Source organism: Condylura cristata, unplaced genomic scaffold (assembly GCF_000260355.1).
Source record: "Condylura cristata isolate star-nosed mole 26May11 unplaced genomic scaffold, ConCri1.0 scaffold00036, whole genome shotgun sequence".
NCBI classification, from domain to species: domain Eukaryota; kingdom Metazoa; phylum Chordata; class Mammalia; order Eulipotyphla; family Talpidae; genus Condylura; species Condylura cristata.
The window spans coordinates 1,470,485-1,492,258 of record NW_004567137.1 but is presented as its reverse complement, the minus strand read 5'-3'; the positions used below and the strand labels follow the sequence as shown (position 1 = coordinate 1,492,258).

The 21,774-nt window shown below is 41.1% G+C and overlaps 1 protein-coding gene across 2 annotated transcripts in view; it reads left to right on the top strand.

Annotated features, from left to right (window-relative positions):
- The window catches only part of FAR2 (fatty acyl CoA reductase 2), a 140,513-nt gene that overhangs the window by 29,273 nt on the left and 89,466 nt on the right, over positions 1–21,774 (top strand). The window contains exon 1 of one of the 2 annotated variants that reach the window (XM_012732902.1): positions 19,168–19,243. The exons of the other annotated variant lie outside the window; for it this stretch is intronic. The gene's annotated coding sequence lies outside the window, so the exon portion shown is untranslated. Of the gene's footprint in view, positions 1–19,167; positions 19,244–21,774 lie in introns of those variants that run through there. 2 annotated transcript variants of the gene reach the window in all.

The window sequence follows — 21,774 nt, the reverse complement described above, 5'->3', positions numbered from 1 at the left end:
GCAATTGGACTAGAGACACTGGCTTTTGGTTTTCTTTCAAGAAGCATATTAATGGGGTCAGGGGCTTTCCCTGACCAAGTAATAAGAACTTGGCTTCCTGTATAAAAGTTTTTAACATTGTGCAAGTGATGTTCTTACGACGTGGCTCAAGGCGCATCCGACGAAACCGCTTGGTTAGGCGAGCTACCGCCGTCTGTTTCCGTTTCCAATTTCGGTGGCGACGTCTTTGGGTCTGATGAGTGCCTGATGAGCCTGTCAGGGATCCAGATGGGGGTGTCAGCATCCTGCAGAAAAATACAAGCATATCCTCGTCCCGAGGTTATTAATACATCTGGTCCCATCCATTTATTAGTTAAAAGATCTTTCCATAGCACTGTTGGTAATGGAGAATGATGTTGTGGACCCCAATGTCTTCCCTTTTTAAATCTAGGGCAAAGACCTGGAGGTTCTTTTTTGTCATTTAGGGTGGTCACATTGGGAGCCACCCGACAATCCTTCATCATCGTAGTGCATGGCTTAAGCTTCGTAGTGCAGTGCTTTAACCCGCTGCGCCACCAGGAAGGGCCCTATCTTAACATTATTTTTACCATTTTTCAAATGCACTATCAATTTGTAAATATAAAGAGGTAGACTTTTATAATGGGTTTCCTGAAGTTCATATACAAATTGGCCGCAATATTAAATTTTCTACAGCTAAAGATAATTAAATTTTGTTCTAAATAAGTTTTTTGGAATATCACATAACCAAATGCTTCTCCAAAAGCTAAAATGGAGAGGCAGGATTCCTCTCCAGAGCTCTCTAATTAGCATTTTACCTGGGTACATAATCGTGCTTTAACTTATTTTATAATCATTCATTTACAAAGCACAAACATGTATCTGTTTGTATACTAAGTGACTGTTTTAATTCCAAACCAAAGTTTATTAGAACCCTTCAAATTTCCAGATGTATATGATCTCGATACTTTATTTTTTCTTAATGTATTTTTTATATATCTATTTACATTATTGTTCATTTTGTGACATTGTTCACACCGCATTCCCATCATCACCATAGCACCCCCCCCAAATCCTCCTCCTTCTGAGGGCTCTGTCTCCCTCCCCTGTAGGATCTCTCTAGTTTATAATTGTCTGTTTGCTTTTGTATTGTTTTGTTGTGTTTCATGTTGTAATAACAAATACACTTTTCTCCCCTGTCTTATTTGGTTCTCTTGAATTCTTCTTATAAGTGAAACCATTTGATTTTTCTTTTTCCTTCTGACTTATTTCATTGAGCGTAATCCCTTCAAACTCCATCCATGTTGCTGCAAATGATATGTGTTTATCTTTTTTGATTGCTGACTAGTATTCCATTGTGTGTGTGTGTATGTGTGTGTGTGTATACACACCACATCTTCTTGATCTAGTCATCTAGTTTTGGGCATTTGGGTTGTTTCCATGATTTACCTATTGTAAGTAGGGCCGTGATAAACATAGGGGTACATGTATCTTTTTGAATTAATGTTTTTATGTCCAATGGGCAGATCCCTAGGAGTAGAATTGCTGGGTCATATAGTAGCTCCATTTTTAGGAGTCTGAGGAATCTCCATACAGCTTTCCATAGTGGGTGTACCAGTTTACACTCCCACCAGCAGTATGGGAGAGTTCCTTTTTTATCACATCCTTGCCAACATTTGTTGTTGCTAGTTTTTTTTGACATGTGCCATTTCTTTTTTTTTAAGATTTATTTATTCACATAGAACTGGGGTACAGGTCAGATGTGTGGTGGATGAGAGGATTCACCAGGGACAGAGTGGGGAGCAGAACAGGCCAACTGATAAAGTACACTGCTGAGGCGAGCAGCGGGTGAGACAGGAGAGGTCTGCCGCCATGTGGGTCACCTCCAGGGGCCAGGGATCGAACTTCCACCGAAGCTGCTGCAACTTGCTTGCAGTGCTGCATCATAACCTGTTGTGTCTCCAGGGAGGGCCTAATATGTGCCATTCTTATTGCTGTAAGGTGGTATCTTATTGTGGTTTTGATTTGCATTTCCCTGTCTGTTAGACCAATGAAATCTAGGTCTAGGTCTTTATTTAGGACACTGGTGTCTTTGTTTATTTTATGTGTCATTGATCTGTCTATATTTGAAAGTGGGGTGTTGAAATCTGCTATATACCTATTTTCTTTAATGTCATTTTTTAGAGCTGATAATAATTGTTTAATATATTTTGGCACTCCTTCATTTGGTGAGTATATGTTGATGAATGTTATATCTTCTTGAAGTATTCTCATTCTCTCACTAATCATAATGTAGTGACCATCTTTGTCTCTTGCCTCTTTATACTTTTTTTAACTGTTTTTGTTTTTGTTTTTGTTTTTGAACTTTTCCTGCCTTCTTTTTGGGTCCATTTGCTTGTAGGATTGTTTTCCAACATTTTATTTTCAGTCTTTGTTTGTCTTTTGTAGTTAGATGTGTTTCTTCTAGACAGCAAAAGGTTGGATTTTGTTTTTTAATACAACCTGCTACTCTGTGTCTTTTTAATGATGAGTTACATTAAGGTTTAATATTGATATGTTGGCCATTTTGTTTCTTTTTGTGGATTTATACCTTGCCTTAATCTGTTCTTATTCATATATCTGTTTGTTCTAGTTTCATGGCTTCATGTAGTATTTTTTGAAATGGCAGTTTAGTCATAATGAATGCCTTGAGATTTTATTTGTTTGAGAAGGTCCTTATTTTTTCTTCATAGAGGAAGGAGATTGCTGCAGGGGAAAATATTCTTGGTTGACATTTGTTGTCTTGGAATTTGTTGAATATATCCCTCCACTTTTTTCTTGCTCGTAGTGTTTCTTTGGGGAAGTCTGATGTCAGTCTGATTGTTTTTCCTTTGTATGTTATCTGTTTCTTCCCTCTTATCAACTTCCTTATTTTTTTCTTTGTCTTGGATTCTTGAGAGCTTTATTATTATGTGTCTTGTTGTAATTTTCCTTTCATCATGAAAGTTAAGTGTTCTTCTTGCTTCTTATATGTCTATTTTCATCTCCTTCATGTTCTGTATGTACTCTTCAATTATCTCCTCAAATATTTTCTCTGCCGCTATATCTCTCTCTTCTTCTGATATTCCTGTAATTCTTATGTTCCCTTTTCTCATGGAGTCACATATTTCTTGCATTGTCTGTTCATTTTTTTTTTCAGTGCATTTCTTTCTTTTTTCTGTTTTGTTTCTTTTTATTTCTATATCTTTAGACCTGATTCATTCTTCTATTTCATCTATTTTAGCTCCTCATTGATATTTTAATTTCTTGCATTTCTTCCACTTTCCTCTTTAGGGACCCAGTTTCATTCTTTTGATCATTAATTATTTTCTTCATATCAATTTTTTCCTTTATGACTTCTTTCAGTATTTTTATCACAGTAGTTTTAAATTCATTCTCCTATAGGTTGTGGAGATCTTTCATGTCATTGTCATTGTGTTCTAGTTGTTGATTTTCCTTTTGTGGTAAGTCCTTCTGGGGACTTGTTTGGATGTTTGCATTTGTCCTTCCCTGTAGATTGCCTTTCAATTTGTGCTATGTGCTGTGACACTGTGGCTTTGCTATTGCTGGGCATCTCTATTGGGTGCTCCTCTTGATTTCCATGGAATTGGTGGTCAGGCCAGTTGTACCAAACCACCACAAGGGTATTGATGTTGTGGTTAGATTATGGGCGCTGACACTTGAAATTTGCTCACTCTGCATTTACCCAGTTTAAGAAGGGACTCATGAGGTCCCTATCTTTGTTGTTGGAGTAGTCCTTTCCTTGGATTAAGGAAACCTTGGGAACCCTGTTTTCCAGCAATAGATAATATTTGAGTTTGTTCTAGACACTATGTGATGCCAGTTACCTCTTCTTGTGAGCTTTCAGAACTATCCCTTTCCCATTGTTTCTCCAAGAAACAGATGGAGTGGGAGGGAAGCCTCAGCTCCAGCCCTGAAGCAATGTCTGGTGTTTAGTCCTAACATTGGTATTCCCGAGATAGTCTTACCACCACTGTGGGTTCAGAGCTCCTCACCCAAACTTTATGCCACATGCCCACGATTGTGTTTTCCTGACACTGGCTGCACACACTTTTCAGCTCACCCTAAGGGGATTTACCTTTTCTCTACTCTCTAGAAGCTTCCAAGTGTCCATGCACACAGCTTTTCAAACAGTAATGGCAACTGGAGAACACTGGCCAGCACTCACAGTATACCTGGGCTGAGGCTGCAGTGATGGGTGGGTCCAAAAACCAGCTGGGCCCTGGACCTAGCTGTGCACACAATACCCGCCCTTGTCTCTTGTGTCTGTGGGGTTATCTCCACTCCCCAGAGGCTCCCTAGAGTCCCTGGAGGCACTCCCTCAGGGCTGTGGTGCACCTTGCACTAGGCTGAGGCTGCAGTAATTGGTGGGTTTCACTGATGGCCCCCCAAAAGCTCGTTGGGGACATGGCCCAGCTGTGCATGCTTTTCTGCTGACCGCAAGGGGAGGTTTGCCTTTTTTCTATGCTCTAGAAGCTTCAGGGTGTCTATGGCACAGCTTTTCCAAATAATAATGGCATCTGAAGAGCACTGGTCATTGCTTGCAGCCTTTATCTCAATATTTTAATAGGAAATTGCAAACTATTAAGCTAAATAAACTAAAGACTATTTTAACTTCAAATATCAACACATATTTGAAATTTAGTAAAGGTGGTGTTTGTGTAACATCATGATATATTAAATATCACTGAATTTACACATTAAAATGACTTATGTTTTATGCACTTTACCTTAGTAAAGGAGAACTCGACACAAATTAGAAAACCTGAGACCCATCTTCTTTCTTCCTCCATAAAACGACCAACATAATGATTGATAAACCAGGGAAATTATCTATCCAATGTACAGAATTAAGTTTGAATCTGCAGTTCTGGGAAAGACTAGACCAGGCTTTATGTAAAGAAGTTGTAGGCTAGTTATATTGTCAGTGAATGCATAAATATCACTTACAGTCCGGTAATTATACTTCTGAATTGTGTGTTCTCAGTGTGATGACATACACACTGGTTCCCAAGATTCATTTAAAGGTTGAGCTATCATCTAATCTTTTTGTTTTGTTTATTGGTTGGTTGGTTTTGGTGATCATGATGTATCAGTGTAGGGTCATCAGTTGCAATGAAGGTAGCAATGTTGGTGATGAAAGAGGAAGAGCTACATGGGTATTAAATAAGCTACTGATGTCACATTTTGTCAATCCTTAATGTTTATTGAGGTGATGAATACAGTGCTTGGTATGATAAAACAGTAAATATTGAATTTGGAATCATGGTATTGTATTGCAGAGCATAGAAATCAAAGAGTAAATATATACACATACACAGACAAAATTATGATCTCTAACATTTGAGTCTTTAGGTGAACAAAATAAATGAAAAACTCATTTTTCAATGAGATTCTCAGAAAGGTGTGTGAGGGCTGTCAGAATTTTCATAGGGTGGCTAGGAAGCCAAAGTGATGGCTTCCTCTGAGGGCTTTCTGTCTAGCTGCTGTCTACATTCTTGTGGGGTCCTTACTTGGTCCTCCTCTGTACCTGGTTGCCTGTGTGTCCAAGTTTCTTCTCTTCTATGGACTCCAGTTTTATTGGAACCCCTACCTAGTGCCTTCATTTTACCTTGTCTTTTTATAGATCCCGTAAACACAATTACATACTGAAGGTTGAAGTCCTGGGTATTAGTACTTAGGTTCAACTGATGGGCTGGGGGGCGGGGAGGTTGTTCTTAGTTTATAAGAGTAGTATCATCTCTATTCTTAAAGATCCCTAGAGAGAGAATATTTCTTAAACATTTGCGGGCATTGTCTAAGATCTCAATCTAACCCTCAATATTTGCCAGTGTCAGTAAAGTCTCTCCTTCAGCTTTTAAGTCCATTTATTTTATTTATCCATAATATCCTGTGGATACTTCTTCAGAAACATTCATATTATTGACCTTTACTCACCAACTTCATAGGATTTTCCTACAAGTTTATTTAATAAATTTTAATCCATCTTTATTTTATTGATGTCTTGCCTCTACTTAGTATTTTCATTTCATATACCATTTCACAGGGTTCCAAACTAGAGACGATTGTTATCCCAATATACATGTGGAAAGTTAAAATGACAGTGGTGCTGTCATTTTCATCTCTGGATGCAAATACCATCCAACATTACTGCTGCAGTGAATTAAATTGTGCTTTTGCACCCAGTCTCATTTGCTCTCTATCACTGTGTTTGTTCCGTATGTAATGCTGTGTTATGCTCTGCCTTGGGGCTCAATTTCAATTCTAAGTCTGGCTTGTCATTCTGAAGTGTTTTGAATTCTGTGCATGTTTGCTATGAAAATCCTTTCTATACACTTCATGCCAGCTCCTCCAAGTCTGGAATTCTGATGCTATTTCCAAAACATCCATCTTTGAGCTGGGACAGACTATCCTTCAGTGTCTTACCCAGGTAGAAACTGATGTGTTGTTGTATCTGCATGAATGTGAGCAATACCAGAATAGACCAGAACAGGATGGTTCAGGATTGGGGGGCGGGGAATTAGGAGCAGGTGAAGCCATTCCAGGTGGTATGCAGCTGGGGGCCCCACCAGGGTTAACACAGAGACCACATGAGAGCCGTGAGTACAGAATGTAAAACTCAAGTGCAGCCACTCCCGCTCTCTCCTGACTTGGGAGGGAAATTCTGAGGCATGGCATATTAGCTTGCTATTGTTGCCAGACAAAATGCAATAGACAGAATGGTTTAAATAGCAGGTATGTATTTTTCACAGTTCTAGATGCTAAAACTACAAGATCAAGGTGCTGAGAGGTTTGGATTCTCCTGAGGACATTCTCCTTGGCTTTACTTCCTTCTGTGCTTAGTTTTGGGGTGTTTGTGTTCAGATTTCCTCTTCTTCTATGAACATGAGTCAGATTGAGTTAAAATTCTCTAACACCTTCCCTTAAGGTTAATCTCATCTCTACTGACCCTGTATCCAAATGAAATCACATTCTGCAGTGCTAGGAGAGTAGAACTGAAATATGACTTCGAGGGGACACAACTGAGCTCATGACAGAGGCTTTACCCCCTTTTGTGGAGTTGGGCTGAGAAATGAAGGTCCATATGCTCTTCCACTGTCACACCCCACTCTCCTTCAGGTATTCCATGATCCTCCCCCCCCAAACTTTACCCTCAAATTCTTTTCTCAAGGTCAGCTTCAAAGAATGCAAACTAGGACATACACAAAGTAAGAGACATCACAGTGCTTTGGGTGACAAGGAGACCGCCAGCCTACCATCAGATCCCCAACATCCAACTTCCAGACTCCAGTCACACTCGGAGCCTCAGATTCCCACCCCCTTAAACCTTAGTTTCCCCTTGGATAAAATGGAGCTGATCACAATGGAAGAATAAAGCTTTTTTTGGTTCCTAAATTAGAAAAAATATATAATATCATTTATTTTTCAATATTATCATTACCACAGTGAGACATAATTCTCTTGAATTTATATCTATGAAATTTCTGTAGTCAGCATGAGATATAGTTTCAAATGAATGATTGATCCCCCTGCCATAGTCACTGCTGAAAATATTAAATAACACCAGATTCAGATTCAGGAAGCTCTTCCAACTACTGGATCTCTTTACTTCTCTGGAATCTATTATTCATTTGCTATGGGAGGGAGAGTTAGTGTTAGAAACTGTTCCTGCCATCAGAGCTGAGAATCCTGCTTGGGCATTCAACGAGTAAACAAATGCATCCAGCTGCAGCAGGTGGCAAGTGCTAGAATGCTGGCTGGCTAAATTCCATGCACTGTGAACATCATACAGGTAAACATGAAGGATGATTGTGTAGTTCAGTCCTTGAGTTAGGCTGTCACTAAACACTATGGTCGGATATTAATAAAGAGTAATTCTCATAAAACTATGACCAGTAAAGGACTTTTATAATATCATACTGTAGCATCATAAAAATTCAGCACCAGCCAGGACCTTAGCAATCTCCCAGCCTATTTTTCTTGGTTTTTTGCTTAGCGTGAATTCACCCACCTCACCCGAGAGGGTTTACTGGGTTAGGAGGGGCTCTCATGATTGGAGGCCAGGAAGCAGTTCGGTAGGATTAGGTAGGACCTGGAATGCTGAGAACAAGGGGTGTGCCTACCAGCACAGCACTGTCCTGACCCAGCCCCCAACTAGCTTTCCACATCACCTCCCCCAGTCTGATGCTTAAAAAGGTAAGAGGTCCCCTCCAAATCTCTGGGTCACAGATGGTGCTCTCCGATAGAAGTACCTGTGAGTCATGAATGCAAGCCATAAAAAATTTTGAATTTGCTAGTCAGGTTAAAATATTTTGAAACTAGTGAAGTTAAAGGTAAATTTTATTTAACCCGGTAGGTGTGAAATATCATTATAATAGGTAATGAATATAAAATTATTAATGAGCTGTTTATGACTTTTTGAACTAAGTTTTCAAAATCTGGCATATCCATCTCAGTTCAGACTAGTCACATTTCCAGGGCACAAGAGCCTTGTCACCTGCCCCCAGTGGCTCCCTTGTTGTGGCTCCAGGAGACTCTAGCTTTTCTGAACTAGCCCTGTTTTTTGTTCACAAGGTATGTTACAAGGTGCAGGGTGAAAGCCCCCCTCAGTTAAGTCCTTCAATTATTCTGTTTCTTTATCGCAGAAAAAAATGAGATTGGTCTGACTGAATGTGTTTTTCAGAAAAACGAAGTCAGGTCAGTTATTATTTTGTTCCTTCTGATCTTCTAAGCTGCAAATTGATTTCTGGATGAGTCACTTTAGTATTTTTTTAAGCTATACAGCAAAATTGACCATTTTGTTATTCAGGCTTGACTTTTTGAGAAAATAAGCAATCTTTTTGCCATTTACCACAATTGCTTTCATTATTCATACAAAATGTTACCTGTTCACAAATTTCCAGCTTTTCCTGTTAGAATTTTCTGTAGCTTAGTTTTTAGTGACTTTTTATAATAGTTTGCCTAAATTTTTCTTGCTGAAATTTTCACAAGTATTCCCACATGTCGTCCAGCTAATAAAACTATTTCTTAATCCATTTTTATAAGATCAATTTTAGGTGTTGCTAAGTCTCTTCGGGCATTTTTTTCATGCTGTATTAACTATAACCATCTTGTCCACTTTTTTTTTCACTTCTCCAGACCTCAGTTATTAAATGATAATCACTTTCCTTGGCATATTGTATGATTATTTCCCAAAAATATTTTATTTCTTCTAACTTTCAATAAAAATACCCCTGAAGTGAAACACGTAAGTACACTTTTAATATTCAGATATCAAGTATACAACATTTGAACTTTTCAATCTTTAAACCCAGCAAGAAATAGATTTTAAAATGTATTGTGCCTGTACATCAGTGGATTAGATATGAAAAAGAAGTAGTCATGTTTTCTGAAAATGTTTAAGGAAATGTTTTATCCTCACTTTAGCTTGTATTTGATGATTTTATACCCTGAAAGCAGACTAAAGTGGCCACATCTAGCTCACATGCTTTTTTGTTCTAATCCTCAACTAAAATATAGTAGGAAGCTCCCCACAGTGCTGGGGTTAAAGTCTCAGCACTATCAAGCCATCAGCAGTCACTGCAGCATGAGTTTGATCCCTATTAGGAAGCCGACACACGTGGCACAGCAGACCTCTCCTCTTGTCTCGCCTGCTGCTCCCCTCAGCAGTGTGTTTGAGTAGATCCACCTGTTCTGTTCCCCTCTCTGTCTCTGGTGAATCCTCTCCTCCACCCCTCCCCCCGCCGCCCTTCCCTCCACCCCTCCCCACCTCTGACCTAGATCTTGTGTGCATAAAATAAATAAACTAAATCTTAAATAGATAGTTTTATATTCCAGGCAATGGACCTGTCTGCTTTCTTTTAAGTGTCTTGGCTGAATTTCCTGTAAAGATCCAGATTGTAAATATTTTAGGCTTCCTCCACCCAGACTGGGTCTATGTCTCAGCTACTTTATCCATCTGCTGTGGTTACAGGAAAGCATCCCTGCAACGTGTGTAACCGTGTCAGCTTGGCTGTCTTCCAGTAAGATTTTATTTACAAAAACAGACTAGGCTTGGATGTTGGCTCATAGGCAGTACATATTTGGCTTTGTTTTAGATAGTCCAGAAGTTCTCCCTTCACTTTGTACAAGACAGGCCCTTTGATCTCCCATCCTGATCCTGGCATATTCTTCCTTTTTTAAACTAAGTTTTGAATACAAAGAAGATAGGCCTGGGAAGCACTTGTTCTTGACCATCTGTGATGTATTTACTGTCTTTCTAGTTCACCTATGATGTATATTATAGGTCACTTATATCTCTGCTTTTAAGATAAAATGGACCCAATGTGTATGCTTTATTTCAGTAGTTTCCATAGTATTACCCTCAGCTTTGAGCCCATCAGTTCCTGACTTTCCTCTCTTCATTTTTATTTATCTCCCATTTTTATTTACCTCTATCATTTTTATTTATTTTATTTATTTATTTTTCAGACTGGTGAGTCCCTAAATGTTCTGACTTACACCATAGTGTAAAAACAGCCTTCTGAGTCACCAAGCAGAATCTGTCATAATTATTATTCCATATTTGTGTAAAAATGAATTGGCTCTACTTGACAATTACAAGATGATGTCTTGTTGCAGCCATCACCTGTTTAAAAAGTGAAGCGTGAAGTCAATTGAAGTGAAAGTCAGCTTAAAAAGTGAAGTCAGTGAATGGGTGAAGTCATTTTAAAAAGCTTTTAAACCTAAACACAATGCTCTTGAAATACTGGTAAGAGTAAACACACCAAAACAAAAGCAGCAAAAGAACCAAACTGTTTGGTGACAGAAATGCCTAGAACCATTAAAGAAATGCATTCTCTGGTTCTGGGTACCCTGGTGGTTACTGTTGACATGTTAAGTGGCCAGGTTACAATCACTATGGGAACTGTAACTGAAACTTGACCTTTGATACATTTTCATGTTCAAGCCTAACTCTGTATTAACTGGCTTTTGCATTTACCTGTGTGTTTGCAAGTGACTTTGCGGCAGGCTCACAAGAAGATTCACTTTGAAAGATTGTTTGAGAGAAAGAAAGTCAAAGCTTGATCCTTTTCAGAATTTCATCCATTCCCAATATCAGAGTTTCCTTCTGCAGAGTCCGTTTATAAGCAGTGCTTTTTGAGGGTAGGTAGTTAATTCTTATGTACAGACTCCTCCTTAAAAATAAATAATGGACTCTTACTCATCAGAAAATCAGTTGCCTGGCTAGTTGTCTTGATTTATTAGGGCCTTACCTAAGTCCTCCAAGCAGGTCAATTTCCTGTGACTTGTCAGAAAGTAAAAGGAGATCCCTAGTGACCCAGCAAGTGGCATATATGAAAATAACCATTATTAATTCCCATTTCCTCCACTTCATCAATTCAAAATCGAGTGAATCAGCACAACACAGCCATCTTCACCACTATTTCTTTATCATGCCTCTGCTAATTAAGTCAATTAAACTATCCTTTGTAACTGCAAAGTGGAATATTCTGAGTAGATACTTTCAGTCTTCCATATCTTGCTCATGAAACCACTGCAGGGATTTAAATGCTACCTCATTGAATCCTCCAAGATTCTCTGGGCAAAGAACCTGGATACAGATTTTCCAAGAGATTATTTTTAAAGTTGGTAACAAAAGTGTTAAAAATCTGATATTTTTTTTGTTTTTTTTGACATTTTAACCTTAAAATTCACAGCAGGGATCAAAAGCTGGTCATACATTGCATTTTGAAGTATTTTTAAAGTGCAGTAAAGTGTAACAGTGTAACAGAACAGGGTTATGCTAAATTGTCATGCAATAAAAGTTTAAGCACATCCATTGTTCTATGCTGGTCCATTGAAGTTAACTGCTGCCCCCTGCAGGCACTGGAATTTGCTTCTCTTAGTGTAGACCTGTGCCTTCAAAAGAAATGCTTATTATTTCTTAATGAAATAAGCAAAAGGTGTGCTGTCGTTGTCTATTGGAGGAGTTACCACATTCCAAGGACTAGTTTTTAACATTTTACGTTATGAAATGAGCCTTGGCCTTGTGTTTAGCATTCATGTAGTCAATGGAATGAAATCCTGGTGTATGGAATGGAACAAACAAGATATTGATGTGTAAACTAGAATTCTGGCTTATTTTCTCTTGACTATAGTTTTCTTGCTACATCTCGCTAAAATCATCATGTCATCTTCTCAAGGGACCTTCCTTCCTCTAGCAATGTGCCTGTTGTTATGAACAGTCCACACACTTGGGATGGATCTCCACCCGAAATTTGGTTGGGATTTCCAAGTTGTTAATCACACATGTGAGTGAAACTGCGGTGTCCATACGCACACACACACATACACACCAAGAAGATAAGAATTTAAATTCTGGGAAGGGTCTGGCAGACCTCCTGAGCTTATCCAAAAATGATTTGTGAGAGGGGCAAAGGAGCCTGGCTCTGAGTTTCATGGTAGTTGAGGCCAGAATGGGGGCTTTGGCATGTGGTTTGAATTGACTTCTTGTGATGAAAGGCCTGAGCTTGTTTATCAGTTTCACCAGATGTATGGAAAAGGACGAGACAGGTCTGTTGCCAAACATCAAATGATAGAATTAAACTATTACATCACACTGAGGCCTCAGATTTCTAGAGAAAAGACTCAATGAAAATGGAATTTGTGCACTTGTAGTGAATCCTCTTGACATGATCCTGCCAAGTATACAAAGCAGTGAAATCTAGTGGGGGCCAGCCCAGCAATGTAGTCCCATCAGCCTTCAGAATTTCAGACTTTTATGTCTTCATAACTGCTGGGGTGGGGGAAAGAGGGGAGAGAGTAGAAGTCTATAAATTCTTATTCTTCTGCTCATGAGATTTTTTTTCCTTAAAACATTCTTTGCTAATCAGCAATTCAGCAAGCTTTCTGACAGCTCTTACTTTTTCACCATCTTTTTCTATGACTTCTCTAGATTCATAAATCTCAGTTGTTGTGGGTTGAATTAAACCATGTTAAGTGTCTTAAGGAAAATGCACTACGCACCATCTACAACCATGATCAATTGGTAGTTTTCCCCCTGCTACTTTATGGGGCTTCATCTTGTACATTATTCCAGAATAGTGACCCTGTTTTCACCATGTCATCATTTCAGAGAAAAATTCTGTGATATTGTGAAATATTGGTGATGGCAGAAAAATTTCCTATCAACAACTACGTAATGTGTGAACGGTGAAGTAACACAGTAGAGATCAGTTCTGAATGGCTGACCTTGTGCCACATTTCTGCTGAACAAAAGAATATGCTCAAAGTGGAATAGGAAAGACTCCAAATACACTTGATAAATGTCTGCAAAGCCAAGAAAGATTTGGAGAAGTCTCCTTGTCATGGGTCTCTTTTAAGCCACTTATTTTTCAATCTGCTTCTAAGAGCAAAAGTACAGCTTTCCAGGTTGGTCGTCTTGGTTCTGTTTGGAGTCAGAGATCTGTGGGGAAATAATCAAAAATCCTCAGTGCAGAGAAAACTCATGCACCAACATCTTCATTTCACTTGTGATGTGCATTATGTTACATTATACTCCCTTGATACTGAATGGCAGATAACAGACAAAGGGCAAGAATTTGTTTTGTGAAGTACTTATCCCCTGTTAGAGCAATTTCTTGTTATTGGCTATATTCATTCAGAGTTTCCAGTTTGTATCTGAACTGGTCTTTGTTGTGTTTTATTATTCAAGTAAGACCTCATTTTTGGAACTGAAATATAAATTATTGAGTCTTATATTTCTATGTTATGTTCTGGATTAAAAAGGCCCCTCGACTGTATTTGCAAGATTAGAAAAGAAAAAATAGCAACCTTTGATTGAATGAACGGCTGACATGTTGCAGCACAGAGTAAGGCACTCTTCCAGCTACTTTGCAATGCAGGGATTAGTCCATTTCATTTGTGAGTAAGCTGAGGCTTAGAAAGGTTAAGTGATTTGCCTAAATATTTATTGAACAACTTCAGAATGTCTGATGCTTCAGAAGATAGAAATAAAACAAAATATGGACTCAGTCAGCTTTTGCAGCGAAAAGTTTTTCTTAATATCATTTCCAAATGTCTGTGTTTGAAATTAAGAAATGCAGTTTCCAGCCTATGGTGTAGTTGTGTCTCAAAGTAATGACATGGATAGCTGTCTCCTTCAACTTTTTGAATGTTCATTTAAGAAAAAATGTTTTGGGCCCATCCTGGTGGTGCAGCAGGTTGGAGCACTACACTTCGAAGCTAAGCCAAACCATGGCCACTTAAGTGTGAGTTCAATCCCTGCCTTGGTGAACCACATGGCACAGCAGACCTCTCCTGTCTCACCTAGTGCTCCCCTCAGCATGTACTTTGTCGATCTGCCTGTTCTCCCCGCTCTGGTGAATCCTCTCACTACCCCTGCACCTCTGGCCTCCATGATCTCACAGAGGCACCTGAAGCCTTCCTTTTCTTTTGTTTCGACCTTGCATCCATCGTGTACTTGCCCAGCATTTATTCTTTTTTTTTCCTAAAAGCTATTTATTTATTTATACATACAGAACTGTGGTACAGGCCAGAGTTGCAGGGGTGGTGAGAGGATTCACCAGAGACAGAGTGGGGAGCAGAACAAGGAAATCGATAAAGTACACTGAGCAGCAGGTCGGTCAGGAGAGGTCTGCCATGTCATATGGATCAACTACAGGGCAGTGATCAAACTCATGCTGAAGTGGCTTTAGCTTCTCAGGGGTGTGCTTTAACTTGCTGCACCACCAGGGAAGGCCCTCAACATTTATTCTTAGATGCAGGTACAAGGGTGGTACCAAACATGCAAAGTCAAAACCATATTCCTGAATTCTAAGTGAAATTCTGAAGGGAAAGATAGCTTAGAGAATGCTTTCAGTGTCCCTAAATAAATAGCATTGGAATTTTATAAGGGAACTCTGGTCCAGTTTGAAAGGTTCGGCGAGGCCTGTTAAGAAGCCAAGCATAATGTCTTGACTAAAGTATAGGCATAAATTAGGACACGTGCTAGAAGTTAAAAAGGAATAATCCTTTAGGACTACCTCACCTATTCCAGCTCCCCAGACCACTGGGAATTCACACTCCATCTTGAAATCACGTCAATGACACAGAAAGATTGAAGACCCTTTAGCAGGAGAGTGACATGATAATATATGACATAATATAATAAGTTATTTTGGAAAATACTGCTATAAGCCAGGAGGAGACAGAAAACACTAGTTGTCAGCAGGCCACCTTAAATTAAGAGCATTTAGAGCTCTAGGCAGCTGTTGGAAGAATGCACCAGGGTCGCATACGAGAGAGACTAGGATATAAGCTACTGATTTCTGGATGGCTCTTACTTGGAAAGTGAGACAGAGATAATTCTCACATTCTGACCTGAGGTGTCTGGAGGACAGTGGTAGTGTTAATTAGGATTGGGGGTCAATCATCTTTATAATATGTTGTGTTGTTGGTGCCACTGAGCATCTTCATAGAACTTTGTGAAACCAATTGTCCCTGAGTATGAAACTCTGGAGAGAAAACTGGACTTAGGATAATGCAATGACTTAAGAGGTAGCAGATAGGTAGTGACTGAAGGCAGATATGTGAGTGAGAGCATCAATAACTAGATTAAAAATGAAGGACAACAGATTGGTCCAAACACTATGGAAAGCTGTGTGATGTTCCTCAAATTATGATAAATGGATCTACTGCATGACCCAGCAGTTCCACTCCTAGGAATCTATCCAAAGGGCACAAAAACTGCTATGTTTATTGCAGCATATTTACAATAGCTAAGATATGGAACTAACCTAAATGCCCCAAAACAAATGAATGGATCAAAAAGATGTGGTAGCTGTACACAGTGGAATACTACTCAGCAATCAAAAACAGATAAACCCATGCCATTTGCAGCAACATGGATGGAGCTGGAAGGGATTATGGTCAGTGAAATAAGTCAGAAGGATAAAGAAAATTATCATGGCTTTACTTATAGAAGGAATATAGGGAAACCAAAGAGGCAGGGGAAAAAAAAAAAAAAAAGGAAACTTGGCGGGAAATTTTTGGTTTTGGGTTTTTTACTGGGTTTTGTTGGGTTCAAATTGGAAGGAAGGGGCCCAGGGGCTTCCGTTGCCGTTTTGCGTTGCTTTTGTTGTTGGGGGTTTCTTGGGGCTTCCGGCTTGGGGGGGGAATTCAATTTTTTTCCAAAAAAAAAAGAAGAAGAAGAATGTAAGAAATAAAGTAACATAAAATAAGAAAAAAATGAGGGACAGTGGATCTTGGTTAGCACCCAAGCCAACAAGTGTTGCTTTCCTGAGGACCAGCCTTTGGGAGACCTTTAGGCCAAGGGCTCCTTTATCTGCATTAGAAATTATAAGTCTGGGCCCTCCCTGGTGGCACAAGGGGTTAAAGCTCAGCACTAGGCAGCTAGCTGCAGTCAGTTCAGCACAAGTTTGGGAGTTCTATCCCTGGTCAGGGAGGTGACCCACATGGTGCAGCAAACCTCTCCTGTCCCCTGCACCTCTGGCCTATACCCCAGTGCTGTGTGCATAAAGAAATCAATCTTTTTTAAAAGTGACAAGCTAGATGTGAGTCAAACTATCCAATATTTGTCTTTCTCCTCCTGACTTAATCTCATTTGCATAAGCCCCTCCTGGTCCATTCATTTGTTGAAAATGGCAGGAGTTCACTTTTTTCTTATAACTGAGAAGCCAAACATAGCTTTTTTTATAACTGAGAAATAAAACAAATAACAAAGAAAACTAAACTAAAACAAACCCTGGAAATTTGATGGCAGAAGTGAGGTGGCCAGTGGGGGCAGGCGGGGTTAGGAACAAAGGGAGGACAGCAGCTGGTGGGCTGTGGTGGGAGACTGGGGCTGGGCTGTGTAACACATACATGTGAGGAGGTATGAAGCTGTAACCCTAAGTCATAAGTGGTGTTGTGAGCCAACCATTATAGAAATAACAGCAAAGTAACAGCCAGAGAGACGCTGTGGTGCATGCCCACCCCGGGAGTCCAGTGTGAACGGTGCCCCCTGGTCAGGGCCAGCCTCTTGAGTCATGTCATTGGCAACAAGGACAAGTGTCCCAGGAAGGAGGTCAGACAGAAATCAGGCGGTGTGGCAAAATCAGGCAGTGTGGTGAAGATGAAGAGAGCAGAGTTTAAGGGCAGAGAGCGCTGTCAGTACCAGCACTACGACTCAGATGTTAGGTAGATATGGGCTGACATTTTTTTAGGGAGACAGTTTGAAGGATGCTGCATTCTCTATCTGTGTCCCCCTAAATGTGGAAAGTCACTCCTACTGCTGCTTCAGCTCCAGCTGCTGGCCTCCCACCCTCTGCTGATGTCACAGGGAAACCCCACATGTGACCTTCTTGCTGTGTACTTTCCCTTCTGCTTTGAGAACTTTCACTCCTCCATTTTGGATCTTCATCTGTTTTAATCTCTTTCGTTCTCCTTACATTCACCGCTCACAACCACCATCACCTAGCCCAGTACACTAGTTTCACTGTAGGGCATCAGAAAACACCTGTTTTGATCCCAAGACTCTCAGACACCCTTACCCTTTAGAAGGCTCGTGAACGTTGCTCCTGCACGAAGGACACCTTCATACTCACTAGTGTCTTAGATAAGGAGAATCTCATCAGCCTGGTTTTAGACAGGGGTACCAAGCAATCTGGCATCTCCATTCAAATGAGATTTCTGTCTCCTTCATCTTGGTGTAGTCTGGGAATGGAGGTCAAGGTGGAGCTCACCGGGTGAAGAGCTTCTTTTAACATCCATCATGAGGTGACCTGTGATAAGGTAATTTGTGAGTCTTGGGTACATAGATGATGGCAGTTTTTCTCTTCATTGAGAAGTGGACCTTGCTCTATGTAGATCAAATTTGAGCTCATTATTTCATCAGAACCACACTATCCAGTAGAGGAGCCATTAGCCACGTATGACTACTCCAAATTTTACTTTAATTCATTAAACTGACCTGAAAACCAAATTCAGTTTCTGTTTAGGGTTGCTGGAGCCAGTCATATCCTGAATGGATGCTTCCCACACCAACAAGTAGTTCCCAGGTACCAGCAGGTTGTTCAAAGTTTCAGGTCAACACTGATACAGAAGGCTCCTCTTGCCCCACACACCCTTAGGAATCTTGAGATAAAGGTTAAAGTTACAGTGACAGTTTCTTGCTTCAGCCTTGGAGTTGAAGTCCTGTCCCCTGAGAACTGCACCAAGTAGGGAACAAAAGAGCAGGGTGGGGCGTCAGCTCTGCCCACTGCTCCTGATGATGAGAAACGAGGTCTTTCAGGGGAACAGTCACTTCTCCCCCTGCGTGTTTTAATAGCCTCCTTCCAAATTTAATTGCCATTGGATCCCGCTTAGACTTCCTCTCAGAACTTCTTCTCCCACTGCTGCACATCATGGCCTGCACCTCGGTCAGCCATCCAGATGGATATACTGCCATCTTTTCTGCTTCTTTATGGTGTCCAAGCATCCAAGTCAGTGTGTCTCCTGGAGGACTGCTGCACCCTGTGGTGCCAGCATGGGCCCCACCTACCAGCCAGGTTCTGGCCTTGCCCCCGGTGAATCTGACTCTCCTGCTGCCAGTCCTTACTGCAGTTGCTCTTCCAACGGCCAAGGGCGCTGTGTCTGCATTCTGTGTGGCTGCCTTGTCCCATGTCCACTCATTTCGGAAACTTGGGTGGGTACCAGCTGCCAGCATGCAGGGTTGTCTGCTACTTGACTGCAGCCACCTCCCAAGTCTGGTAGGGGGCTCTTCCCATGGGCACCACATGTCCTACTTTACTGTAACCTTTATTTTAATTTATTTTTCTCAGATTGTTACTCATTTTGGTGTAAAACATTAATAAGTCCCTGTGAACCATCCCCACAGTCCTTTGTGCTCTTCCCTCCCCTGTTTTCACCCCTCTCCCTGCCTTGGATCTGCAGGTGCAGAGGATGCCCTGTACTCAGCCAGGTTTCCATGGCCCTCCCAGCTGACTACAGGACCAGGCCATTGAATTCCAAAGCGTGGAGCTTTCACCGCTGCTCAGCAATGCCAGCAGGGCGGGGTTCCAGCCTGCAGCCTAGCGCAGTGAGCAGATTTGTTTCACCTTCTTCCTTTGGAGTGTCAACATTTCAAACAGATTTTCCCCACAAACCAAGCAACTGTGTTTCTTCACTTGCAAACCCATTCAAGGGCACAGTTCAAGTGACGGTAGAATGCAAGCTACCGTCAGAGGTGGGTTCCAGCATTTCCTAGGAGATAGAGGCCCTGCCCTTGGGGGACACCTCCTCCTTGGTTCCCCAGGCAACTGTTCCCAGACAAACTGTTTCCATCTCACTGTGCGACTTGTCCTGGCAATGCCAGCCACATGGGTGTTCAGGTCTCTTGTCTGCAGTCCTGGTGTCCTTGCTGGAGGCCCACACAGGCCCTATTCATAGGCAATACTCTGGGAGTGGGGGGATCCTCGCAGAGCAAATGACCTCCCTGTCCGCCCCCACTCTCATGCTTCCATTCCACAGGGAATCTGCTGGGTTCCCATGTAACAGCCAAAGGGGAGAGTCACAGGGTTCCCGCCAGGTAAAATGTACCCAGTTCTGTACATAATACCTGCTTAAACGTTCCAACTGCAGGCGGCCAGCCCTTGTGGCTGCTCCTGGAACTAGTGCTCTGGGTCCCCAACCTGGAAGCTGTCCAAAGTCCATCCTTTTGGGGTTTTGTGGAGCCATTATTACTTAGTTGTGATTGATTTAACTGGTTATTGGCAATTGAGCTTAATCTAGCCTCCTCTCAAATTCCTGGAGACAAGGGACTGGAAGTTTCAAATCTCCGATCAGATACTCGGTTCTCCTGGCAGCCAGCCCCCAGCCTTCTGTGCTTCCCCAAAGTCACATCATCCACACAACAAAGGACACCTTTATCCCACTGTCCACTTATGAGTTCCCAAGAGTGCCGGGACCTAGGAGCCAGAAGACCACATACATATGAGGAATAGTGTCATCTGATGGCCAAATATATGTGTATTACAGGTCACATATTGCACGTCCCCTATTATATAGGCAACAGTATAGTGCACAATAGCCACACATGGCTCATGGCTACCTTTGGGGGAACACAGGAGCAGAAAGTTCCCTTTTGTGAAGGGGGTGTGGGAAGAGAAATTTCCCTTCATGGAAAATTGTGTGGATGACAGTGCACCAGAATAGCATCGATTTCACCTGCCCAGTCATGATTTTGTGATGATTTTGAAGAAATTAGGACGTGTCTCTGCTGTATTGCACAGTTTACATTATACTACCTGGAGGATTTTTGTTTTTGTTTATTTAATGGAATATAAAGGGGAACTTCTGTTACTAGGGAAGGGTAAAGGGCACCCCAGAACCCCCAGAACTGCCTTCTCTAAATAGGTTCAGCCATCAGCCACATCAAGACAAAACCTTTAATGGAAAGGAACTTTAATATAATTAGTGTGTAATAAAGATAAGAGAAGGGAAAGAATAAATAATATCATTTCCAAATCAAGCACCCTAAGTTCCTCATGGTAAATGGGCAGCCAAACAGGGGTGGCCAAAACGGAGCCATTGAGGCCCAAAAGCTGCCACATGTATAAAGCACCTTCTGGTAAGAACCCATAAAAAGGGACAAGAGAAGCCCAGCACATCTAGGACAGAAGGAGCAAAATTAAAATCAAGATAAAAGCTGCCGTTGTTAATCTCCCCACAGGTCTCTCACTCACATCTGTTTCAACGGTCTAAAGTCAAGGAGCAAGCTCAGCTTCTTCCTATGTCTCTCTGCTCCTTGTGCCTCCCCCAGGTCTCCTTCTGGCTCTCCAGCCTTTTTTTCTACTTTCCCCAGTCTCCTCTTCCAGCTTCCCCTCCTCCCTGCTCGTTCCACCCTTCCTTGGATGTGGCAGGGAACATGGAAGCGAGAGATGAGATCAAAATCAAACCACTCTCTGATCCAGAGCCCATAATTTGGTGCCTTCCCCAGATCACCACACAGTTAAATTTTATTTTTCCAACAAGCAAACCAAGTATGGATATTTGGGTTCTACTCAGAAGGTAACGATGGAAACGTCTAGATCCTTCAAGGAGCTTGTGTTGAAAAATGAAATCTTCACACTTTGTTCAGAGCTCACTGAACATCTCATCTATTTTGTTACTTTCAAACATGTCCGGCTGAGCCCTGAGTGATGCTCCAGCAGTGACCCACCGCAGCAGACCTTCTCCGTGCATCGTCATGGAGAATGGGGGAGATGAGTCCCAGTCATCTTTTTCCAGAATATGGATACTGGTTTGGTTAAATCATACAGTAGACCCTGGGAATTCATGGAGACAAGATAGTACACATGGTTTTGTAGTTTATTTCAAAGGTGAAGAAAGAACTGATGCTTGAGGTTAACATAGTACAGAGAAGAGAAGCCCTTTATCAAATTGTGCTCACATTTAGACTGAGAGCAGTGGGTTTGGTTTATGTGATACTTTTTTTTTTAACAATAACTTTGTAGCCTTTTTTGTGATCGATTATATATTTTTTGTATTACAATAGTATATTTTTACATCATTTTGTGCCTTTTTCCATCTCAGTTGCAATCCCCTTAGGCTTCCCATCACAAGTCACCCGTGTGCCATCACCATAGTCCAGTGCATTTCGCTCCCCCCACTGTTTTTGATCCCATTCCCCACTCCACCCCCACAAAATGTCTCTGGTCTATAGTTGTTCATTATTATTATTATTTTCCCTCCTTGTTCTTTATACTCCTGCTACAA